General features: G+C 41.9%; 1 pseudogene; it reads left to right on the forward strand.

The window, feature by feature from the left end:
* Positions 1-11,060, forward strand: part of LOC147725087 (zinc finger BED domain-containing protein 5-like) — a 99,949-nt pseudogene extending 88,889 nt beyond the window's left edge.
* The last annotated feature ends 253 nt before the right edge of the window (positions 11,061-11,313 follow it).

Raw genomic sequence — 11,313 nt, forward strand, 5'->3', positions numbered from 1 at the left:
CCAAGGGACTACATTACCCGGTTGATCTTCCGGCCAGGACGCCGCCTACATTGTCCCGGCGCCCGGTGGCGCTCAAATACACCTGGGAGCATCGGTGAAGCGGGGAAATTGCCAGAGTCATTGGGGGCACTCACCTGCAGGACGCTGCTCCCGCTAACCGCGTTCTGCCGTCCGGACCACCAGGCAGTCCGTGCTCCTGCTCCTGACCCCTCCCGCCTACTCTGGGACCAAGGGACTACATTAACCGGTTGATCTTGCGGCCAGGATGCCGCCTACGTTGTCCCGGCACCCGGTTGCACTCAAATACACCTAGGAGTTTCGCCTCACGGGACGCGCGCGGGACGGACGCGGGATGCGCGCGAGAGGCACCAGGCTAAGCCCGGGCAAAAGAGGGGCAGTCTGTGGCAGTCCGGGGCTGGACGAGGCTGGGCTGGGCCATAAACCCTGGCTCTGGACTCCTAGCGCCTGCTTCTCAAATTCGTGAGACATTTTATTATATTTTTATGTTAATGACTGCAACACAAAATCTTTGGATGATATAATTGCAATGTATAATTCATGTTAGCCTTCGGTTTTTAATTTAGTTTGGAAAACCTTGTAGGTGGTAGGTGGTTCATTCGCTATGTCCAAACAAAAATCAGTGAAGAACCCCCTAGTGCCTGCCACATTGGATAATTATTTAGTCAAAGTAGTGAAGAAAATTAATAATGATCGTCGACTATCACTAGGACCTGGTAGTCCACCGACTGTGCCAACTCCTTTGAGTGTATCTGCATTAAACGGTACTTATGAGGCGGAAAATGTGGACGTTATTGATAATGAGGTCCCTATATTAGTAGCTACTAGACAGGCTGTGCATTATTCCCCCGACTCCTCAAATATTTCAGTACATGCCTCCCCACCACGTAGAGTAGTCAGAGCCTGTAGAAAAGTTCCAATTAGACGTGGGGGAAACCAGAATTAAAAAAGAGTTGGAACCCCCCCAAAGAGTACACCAAGGGAGGAGGATGATACAGAAAAGGAAGGTACAACTATACTGAATACATGCCAACTAGATCTATTGGTAAACATCATTAATGCAAAACTAGAAAGTATTATTAAACCCTTAGAGGAAAAATTAGATATGCTTTCTGCTGAAGTAGTCAGACTAGGAGGCCTCCTGGACTCACATATTGCTCTGCCTGGAAAACCTAAGACTATGTGTGTGTGTGTGTTGCGACTTATATAGCGCACGTATCACCCGAAGGCATCAAGGCGCTTGCCTTGGGAACCCGTCCTAGCTTTTCCCTGTGAGATAACCCCTACTGGGCATCCCCAAGGTGAAAGCCAGGCATCCCGCAGCGGGTGGGCCGCAGTAGTGGAGATTAAGCAAGCTATTGCCCAGAGTTGCAGCGTGGGACCCCATGATTAGAATAGGCACCGAGGTGAGAATTGTCGAGTCCGTGGACATTTTGGGCTCAGGACCCTGCCGCGTCGGGAATTGAACCCTGGTCCCGGGCCAGACCTCTGCATCAGGGTCTGCTGCTCTAATCAGTGAGCCACGCTCCTCCACTACGGACTACGGAGTGGGGCCCTAGTGGGAGTGCAAAGGAAAATACCCTAGTGGAGGGTGCAAAGGAAAATCCCCTAGTGGAGGGAAGGCTTACAGTTAATATGACAGCGTCTCAAGCTAGCCCTGCTAGTATCGGACAGGCAAATAAGACCATTACTGTGGCAGAGAATAAAGAAGGGTGGACAGAGGTAAGAAGGAAGTGTTTTATTAATCTCCCCCCTGACTGTGATCTTATGTTGTTGTCCTGACTAATGTACCGCCTATTGAAACCAGTAAGACTCAGCCCCAGCTAGAAACACATGACTCCCTAAAAAACAAAACAGTCTCTTGGTTACATAGGCAATGTGGGTTTCCAGTGGAATGTTCCGATCGGATTCTAACAACTAGAAGGGTCAACTGGATTGGCAATTCCACAAAGAGTAGCAGGGGGGATTGTGTAATTATTAATTTTAAACACCCCCAACATGCTGCTACTGTACTACTGAGAGCAGCATCCCTACCGTTCAACGATAATAATGTTTTTGCCCGCCCACTTGGTTTTTTTCTATAGCCACCTCAGTAAAGCTACCCCTAATTATAATAGGAATACTAGGTATAGGCAACCGCCATTTATATATAGGCCCAGTTTGGATACCCCATTACAAAACCAATTCCATGTACTGAGCAGCCTAGACGCCAATGACTGACTTCAACAGGCTTATGAGCCTCCCCTTTGTGAGACCCTAGGTGCATCAATGAACACGATTAGAGATAACCCTATGGCAGACGAGGTCCTCTTTATTGCAGAATCCCCGATCTGTGAGACTACAGATGCGTTGGTGACCAAGGTTAGTAATAACCCTGTGACAGTTGATCTGATCTTGGTGGCAAACCCAGATTTGATCAATGACCCCAGGGTCTCGTCTAGCGGGAACCAAAGGGTGGAAAATTTTGGCAATGGAACTGTTATATCTGCTTGTACTGGGACAGGTAGCAAAGGGATAACAATCGCCAGCTGGAATATTGCAGAGCTGAAATCAAAGAGAAATGCCTTAGGGTGGTTGGATATGATTAATACATATGACATATTGTGCCTCCAAGAAACTTGGTGCAGGGATGATGTTAATTGTGACGTGTTTGTCTCATATAATCTCCCGGCGCAGGGGACTGGACCAGGGAGAGCCAAAGGTGGCCTATTGATACTTCTGTGGATTAATCGTATGATTGTAGTTAAGAGGTATATAACTGTGGGAGCACATGTGCAGATTCTTTGGTTATATGAGGACCAGGGACGAAATATTCTGCTACTAAATTACTATAATAATATTTTTGACAGCTCAAAGGTTACAGTAATATCCGATCTGGCAAGCACTATTGAAAAGTTAATTTTAGAAGTAAATGTCTGTTTTGATTTCATATGTGTCGGTGATTTTAATACTTCTTTACGTGAATTCTCCAAGCAAAAAGTTTGTAGTTTCACAAACAACGCCAGATTTGACGATTTGCATTTTGGTCATAACAGTTATGGTGAGGTCTTAAATTTATTTATGGGATGCTATGACCTGGAAATTTTAGGGGCACAATGGGCACTTTAGTTCTGTAATAGATCATGTTGTCATTCCCTCCAACATCAATTCCAGTTGTGCCGTTCCAAAGATCGTATACACATCGATTAGTGATCATAATTGTATTATCCTGGAAACAACCCTCTGGCTTGGAAACTCTGCCAAAACAGGCATTACAGTTAACAATGTGGAACCACATAGACCCAATGGGGTCAGATTAAGATGGGCAGGGGACAAAGCCAATGCTCTAATTAGCTCCATTTTCAGGGATTGTATGCTAGATATTATTTTTATCCTTAACAATGGCCACGTTCACACACATGTTTTATCTTCTTTTAACAATATTAATAAACTAATTGATGCTAGGTTTACTAGGCCCAAACGTCCCCAGACTAAAAATGGACCAGGATGGTTTGATCACACATGTACTAGGCTATTAATTGAATTAAAACATGCACTCGCCAAAAAACCGAGGGACGCTAATTTTATAAGTATGTTAAGAACAGACTACAAGCGCCCTCTGAAACGTAGAAGGGCTGAGTTACAGCAGTCGGCTTGGGATTCTCTTAACCAACCCGCTAAATTATCTAACACAACTCTGTTCTGGGCTACCATTAATTCGCCTTTCTTGAAAGATGAAAAACTGCCAGAGCTAACCTCACATATTACGAGTGATAGTTTTGTTGCCCATATTTCAACCATTTTTTATTCAAACAACTGTGCGGATCCCAAACCAGGGGGATGGCCTGTATTACCTTTAGACTTTTCACCAACAGAAGTTGAACTTGCCATACGTGCTAGTAAGGGGGGGAACGCCCAGGGCCTTGACGGTGTCCCCGTGGATGTTTTTAAAGCAGCCCCTGAGATGTGGAGCCCCATTTTGGCTATTACTTTTGACGCCGCAATATGTACTGAGGCACCCAAATCTTGGGGGGAATCCATCATCATCCCAATATACAAAAAGGGTAACGGATCTGATGCGAAAACCTACCGCCGCATCTCCCTCCTTGAGTCCTCAGTTAAAATCTTGAGTAGAGTCATGTTGGTTAGGTTAGAGGAATGGGCGGAGCAAAAGGGTATTCTTGCCGACAGCCAGTATGGTTTCAGAAAGGGTCGGGGAACACTAGATCAGTGTATTAACCTTGATTTATTGATCGGGAAATACACTGAAGCAAAGCGAGAATCGCTTTGCAGACTTGAGTAGTGCCTTCGACATGGTTGACCACTCTATTTTGTGGCCAACACTGTTACAGTTAGGAGCACCAGAAGGTATCATCTTTTTCCCCGCCAGGCTGTACCAGAAACTAGAAATATCTGCGCGCTATGGTGTTAAAGGTGAATACACCCCGAAATTTGCTGTAAAAAGAGGTATTAGACAGGGCTGTGTTTTGGCCCCGTACTTTTTATCTTATTTATTAACGGTATCGACTTGATCTTAAAAAATGTTAAAGCGGATGCCCCCAAGATCAATGGTGTATCTGTCCCTGTGTTGCTATATGCTGACAATGCTGTTTTGCTCTTCAGAACCCCCCGGACTACAGCGCCTACTTAATAGATTCTCTGATTTTATCAATGATAGAAAACTAATCATTAATAAGGGGAAAACGCATACAATGACACTCGAGGCAAGAAGCACATTTCGTAACACCTTTTTTATTGATCAGGTTAAGGTGCAACAAGTAGACAAATTTTGCTATCTTGGTATAACCTTCTCCAAAGATAGAAGATGGTCCGATGAATTTGGTAATATCCGTAACAAAATGGCTAAAAGTGCTCATGGTGTCTTCAGATTTGCAGCTAAAGTGGGGGATAGACGGACTAAAAATATGCTTAATATATATCAAGCAAGATGTATTTCCATAGTTGTGGGGCAGGTGTATGGGGCCATAGAAGTGACCACCCTTTGCAGCAGGAGGAAAACTCTTTTTAAAAAAAGCTCCTGTCTTTACCAACTTCTGCCCCAACCGAGTTAATTTACCGGGAATTGTATATTAACTTTCTAATGGATCTGTTATCCCTGATACCACTTATGATTTAGCGGTCAATTTGGCTTCAGGAGGAAAAAACTTTTAACAGATTGATTATTGAGGATTGTATCTTACTGGATAAACATTTAAATATATCCTGGTTAAAATATGTCATTGTTTGTTTTTCTGAGATTTTCGATTTAAATATCTTGACTGACCCCAGTGCAGCTTCTAAAATACCTAAAACTGAGTTTAAAGCTACATTTCTGGCTTATAAATCAAAGAAACGAGCCCTAGCCTGTGGATCTCTAACAACTGTTATGTTCTATAACCGATATATCATAGCTGGAGGTTTTCCTAATTATCTAGTAGAGGTGACAAGACCATCCCACAAGTTTGTGCTGACTAGACTGAGGTTCGGAAAAGCACATCATCTAGTGGCCCTGCCGAATCTCAAGAGACATCCACTAGGGCCTTGTATGTGTGATGGCGTATCGAAACAGAGCACTGTGCACTTTCTACTGTTTTGTAAACTGTATACGAATCTGTGTACTGTCTACCTGAAACCCGTACTTGTTAAACATGGCGTACGCACAGTCAATCAGGCAATGAGCTTACTTTTTAACCTACGAACTGTTGATATCTGTTTTTATACTGCAACATTTTTAATTAAGAGTATTAATAACAGGAAAAGTATGCATTTTTAAACGATCACGTTTTTATTTTTATTGGCTGTTCACTGCCCTGAAATCTGATGTATATTTTATACTATATGTGACCTGTAATTTGATGTACATTCTATCCCATGTGTGACCTTCTGTTCCTTTTTTCTTGTATGTGCTTTTATGGTCATATTATATGTGCTGAATAAAGCTTCATGAATTGAATTGAATTGACTGGGAGAGATGTGTTGGAGTTTGTACAGATGGGGGTTGTTCAATGTCAGGATGCTACCAAGGACTTCAAGCTTGCATACGATCTAAAGCGCCTAATGCTGTTTGGACACACTGTATAATTCACAGAGAAGCACTGGCGGCAGGAAACCTCAGTGAAGAACTGCATGATATTCTGAAAGTAGTCATCAAAGTGATAAATTATATTAAAACAAGACCATTGTAAGCAAGATTCTTTGCTTAACTGTGTGAGGATATGGGTGGCGAACACTCATGCCTCTTGTTCTACAGCAGTTCTCGGTGGCTGTCTCTAGGTAACTCCCTGCTTAGAGTGTATGAGCTGAGGAATGAAATATACTCATATCTACACAGTGATGAACATTGTTTGGCTGACAAGTTTATTGATGCTGACTTTCTAATTCAAATGGCTTTTCTTTCTGATCTGAAAAACTGAATGCACTGAACAAGCCCTTGCAAGGCAATAATACTATCATCTTGCAACTGTCAGACAAAGTTTCAGGCTTTAAGAAGAAAGTGATCCTTTGGAAAAGCAGTGTAAGCAAAGGTGACTATAAATGTTTTCCTTCATTGGACCTGTTTCTGCAGGACAATGAGATGGTGTTAAAAGAAGAACTGAGAGCAGTTTTTCTTCTGTAATTGTCTCAACTACGTTGTTACCTTGACAAATATTTTCCAGAGGATGAAGTAGAGCCAATAAAATGGGTGCGAGACCCCTTCAATGCTGAGATACCTCAGCATTTCAACAATGAGGAAGCAAAACAGCTTATTGATGTTTCAAGTGACTCAGCATTAAAAGTAAAGTGTCAGTCTCAGTCACTGCTTGAGTTCTGGTGCCAAACTGGAGATGAATATCCAATGATAAGCAAGGAAGCCCTGCATGTTTTGATCCCGTTTGCTACTTCGTACCTTTGTGAAGCTGGTTTCTCAGCAGTTGCAGTGATCAAATCAAAATATAGGGCAAAAATTTACCTTGAAAAAGAAATGCGTGTTGCGATTGCAAAAATAATTCCAAGATTTCAGGAGCTATATAAGGAAAAACAAGCACATCCATCTCACTGGGATTTTTACGGTACATTTGGACGATATTTTATTAAACAGAAGTTTAATTTAACAATTGTTGTGTGGTTAAAAATAGGTGCATGGAAACATATGGCTATTAATCTTGTAGTATCGTTTCTCACTTAACGAGTTCCTATTAAACAACCGTTATCTTTTTATTTTGTTACAAATATGATTATAATACCTTCATTGCATCCCAATTACTTTAGGAAGCCGACAGGAAGTACTCCCAAGGTCGTGTTTACACCCCCCCAACCCCTCCCGCCCTTTGGTAAAAAAATGGTGGGGAGCCACGGCCAACTGCCAATTAGGTCAAGGGAGCCACAGGTCCAAAAAGTTTGTGAACCATTTCCATAGAGAGACTCACCAGAAGTGCTACAAAGCACTACTGATGTCACATCCACAGTGCTGTCATGATGCTATAGAGACACTCACCAGCAGTGCCACAATGCACTACTGATGTCGCATCCACAGTGCTGTCATGATGCTGGTCCAGTAGTGCTATAGGGTGACTCACCAGCAGTGCTACATTGCATTACTGATGAGGCACCTGCAGTGCTATCATGATGCCGGCTTTAGGTGCTATAGAGAGACTCACTGGCAGAGTACTAGAGATCTCGCACCCACAGTGCTGTCATGCTACCGGCCCAGTAGTACTATAGAGAGAATCACCAGCAGTGCTACATTGCACTACTGATGTCGCGCCCACGATGCTGGTCTGGTAGTGTGATAGAGAGACTCATCAGCAATTCACCAGCACTGTCATTGTGATAATCGTGACAGCAGTGTAGTCTGTGCATGATTTTTCTAAGACCCATTCTCCTTCAATGTTGACCAAGTGTATCGCCAGAAGTGATAGTGATGACAAAATGATATGCTAGCAAACACCATATTGATCCATGTTTAATAAATTAAAGTACATTTATTTTACACATTCACATAATAAAATATTTTAAATTTTTTGTGTGTGAATTAAATAAAATATTTCATAATTTGTATTTGTGTGATGTACTCTTAATTTAATATTTCGTTTTGAATTTAGAACACGGAATTCTTCGCCTGCTCATTTTATGCCATATGAATCTCGTACCTTTAAATGACCTAACAGCAAACTGGTCCCAGAATCTGAATAATGGAAAAACTTGGAACTTGTCTATGCTGAGTTCTCAGACTCTGGCCCATTGGCATTGAGTTGTTATCGTTGGCTTCGACCGATGTTTTTACAAAATAGTGTTAAAAACTTAGCATCAGCCCGAGACTATCTCTTTTGTCCAAAAAATGAAGGAGTGTGTGTAAAACTTTTAAATTACTTTAAGGAGTTTATTTATATATTTTGAATTTTAGCATAGCTTTGTATTGGGCTGGTATTCTTTCTGTTTGTCATCTTTTTAGGAAGTCTCATTTTTTTATTTGATCAATTTTGCATTTTGCACACTGATTGGCTGCTATTTACTGCTATTTTGCTCTATATGGGTTTGGTTGTTTCTTTTTTCCACCATGCTCTTGTTGCCAACCTCAAATTTTAATTGAAGTGGGTCTCAGTGTGTATCTTGCGCATGAACTGGTTGCCACTGAATTGCTCTTGTGCACAGGTCTGGACATTCTCAGCAACTCTTTTTTTGCTGCTAATTCCAATTTGAACATTTAAGTCAAATATGAACTTTGCTCCGTATGACCTGGCATATCTATACTGCCCTTCGCATTTTTGGGGGGAGTTGTTTGTCACTCCTTTTTCCTGCTGCAAATTCTAACTTCATTTTTTAGCTGAAATTGAACTTTTTGATTTTATTTTGTTTATGAACTGGCAACTTTCTAATGTCCTATGTACATTCCAGGAAAAGTAATGTTGTCAACCTCAAGTATTTTATGTTTCATGATTATTGATATTATTGTCTTATTTTACTTAAAAAAATTGTATCCATCCTAATTCAGGTTCTTGATAACTATATGATGCCTTGTGGATTGAGCTTGTAATGTTTTATTACCTGTAATAATACGTTTGTATTTTTTGTCGACCTGCTAGGAGTTCCATATCTTTAATACATTTTGAATTGAATACACTTAATTTTCCTTTTTTCTGTATTGTTTTGAGGTTATAATCATTTATATTCTCAGGGGGAGGGCTCCGGTCCAGCATTAACTGAGGGGCCATGTAAGACACAATTGTCAAGAAACTGCAATACATTATAGTTGGAAAGGTCAAGTGAAGCTGAAAAAAAATCACATTTTTTATATTTTCTCTCATAACCAGAGGTGTGAAAATCTCCAGGTGTTTTGACATCCTTCTCTTGTGAGCCAGAAAACAAGAACTGACTCTGGCAAGAGTTTGATGGTGCAATGCATCCTGGGTATTTGAAGCTTCTGGAGACCTAAAGAGACAGAAGCCCATCAGGCTGCTGTTTTTCCTAAAAAAGAATCAGATTTTTAACTTTTGTCTTGAACAAGCCTTTTTTAGGAATATATTATTATATATTTCGGGATTATCTTGCCTTGGATATTCCTGAATAGGTGGTACTCTAGCGCTGAAGGGTGCTTCTCACCACAGGAACAGGTGGACAAAGGCACCCTGTGTACAAGTTCTGTGGACAGATCAGCAGTGGTTAATTTGTAAAAAATTAAGTGCCAGGGTGCTTCTTGGAAGGCCACTGCAGTCTGCAGCATGCATTGGCACTGCCAGCTCTGCCTATGACAGTACCAACATAACACCTAACCATCACAATCCTACAAGTGTGATAATTCAGACGTTTTTAGGCCACACAAATAATGGTGTGAGAGGCTAGTTGTTATTCATTTTCAATGTGAGTTGACTTAATAAACATGTTTGTAGTGCATATCCCAAAATTAAACAGACATCGCCACCAGGTAGTAGACTCCCATTAGAGCAGGTTCTGACAATTAAGTATGGAGCTGAGCACCGGAAAACCACTGGCTCATATGAAGCACTGGGAGGATATTTAACATTAAAGATCAGAATACAATCCTCCGACTGAGATTGCCGGTTTAGAAACCGACAGCCTCATTACAATGGAGGCTGTTGGTTTTTAAACCGGTCTGATGTTCCAGCTGGCTTCCAAACGGCATGTCTACTAGACGGATACGGCATGTAATCCATATGGACGGCATTTCAAACCGATCAGATTACGATGCTTGGTTTCTGAAAGGCTTTCCTTGCCGGGCTTTCCGACATGGAAAGCCTGTCGGAAACCAAGTTTGGAAGCCCCTAGCAGGCCCCCTACTTTCTGCAGCCTCCATTTAGGGGCCAAGGTGTTGATCACAGCACCATTTGGCAGAAGTACCTACCAAACAGTGCAGGGATGGACACAAACTCACTTTTCTGTATGAGAGTTTGTCTTCCGGCCAGTTTCCGACTGCAGCACAAGCTCCCATACAGAAAAGGGAGCTGGCGACCGCAACGTGTGCAGTTGCATCAAAATTAAGCGGTTGGGACTGCCGACTGGTGGATGGTCAGACCTGTACCAATGATGGTGTTGGGGAGATGCAAGTCAGCCCAACATCATAATGAGCCCCATAGTGTTCTAGGACCCACACTCTCTCTTCAGGGAATTGTTTCAACAATTATAATTTCAGTGAAGATCTCTGTGATGCAGAACGAGGATTAAAAGTAAGTGGCCATTTCATTTAAAAAAAAGAATCAATTTAGAACACCACTTGCTAGGCTACATTGGGGTCATCTATGACACTCTTGTCTGTTGTGCTACTTGTCTTTACATTTTTATAAACTCTGTTACTTTATAATATGCCGGAGTTAATCTCTGCATTAATGTTTTACCTCCATTTTTACAGTTCTGAAATGGTCTCTTTTTTTATACACAATTTATAGATTTTTAACAATATGTGAAAGGTTCTGTGATACAATAAGTTGTTACAGGTACTTGTTTTATAGTGAAGTTTGCTTTTCATACAGTTTTCATTAAAACTAACTACCACATCTTCAAATATTGAAACAGGGTTTGTAGCTAGTGTCCCACCAGGATCAACAGAAACACTAGAAAGCAGCAGCTAGTGGGACATCAAGGGCTCCCATGCTTCATCAGGAAGAGGGAGTACTTTCTCACTTGTCCAGCTAGTGGGCAATTAAGGGCGCCCCATGCTTCATCGGGAGGAGGGAGTAATTTTTTACTTGTCCAGCTAGTGGGACATCAAGAGCTTCATGGGAGGAGGGATTAGTCTCTCAGTTGTCCAGCTACTGGGACATCACTTACTCCTATGCTTCATCAGGAGAAGGGAGTAGTTTCTCACTTGTCCAGGTAGTGGGA

This window comes from Lissotriton vulgaris, chromosome 4_1 (assembly GCF_964263255.1).
Source record: "Lissotriton vulgaris chromosome 4_1, aLisVul1.2, whole genome shotgun sequence".
Classification (NCBI taxonomy): domain Eukaryota; kingdom Metazoa; phylum Chordata; class Amphibia; order Caudata; family Salamandridae; genus Lissotriton; species Lissotriton vulgaris.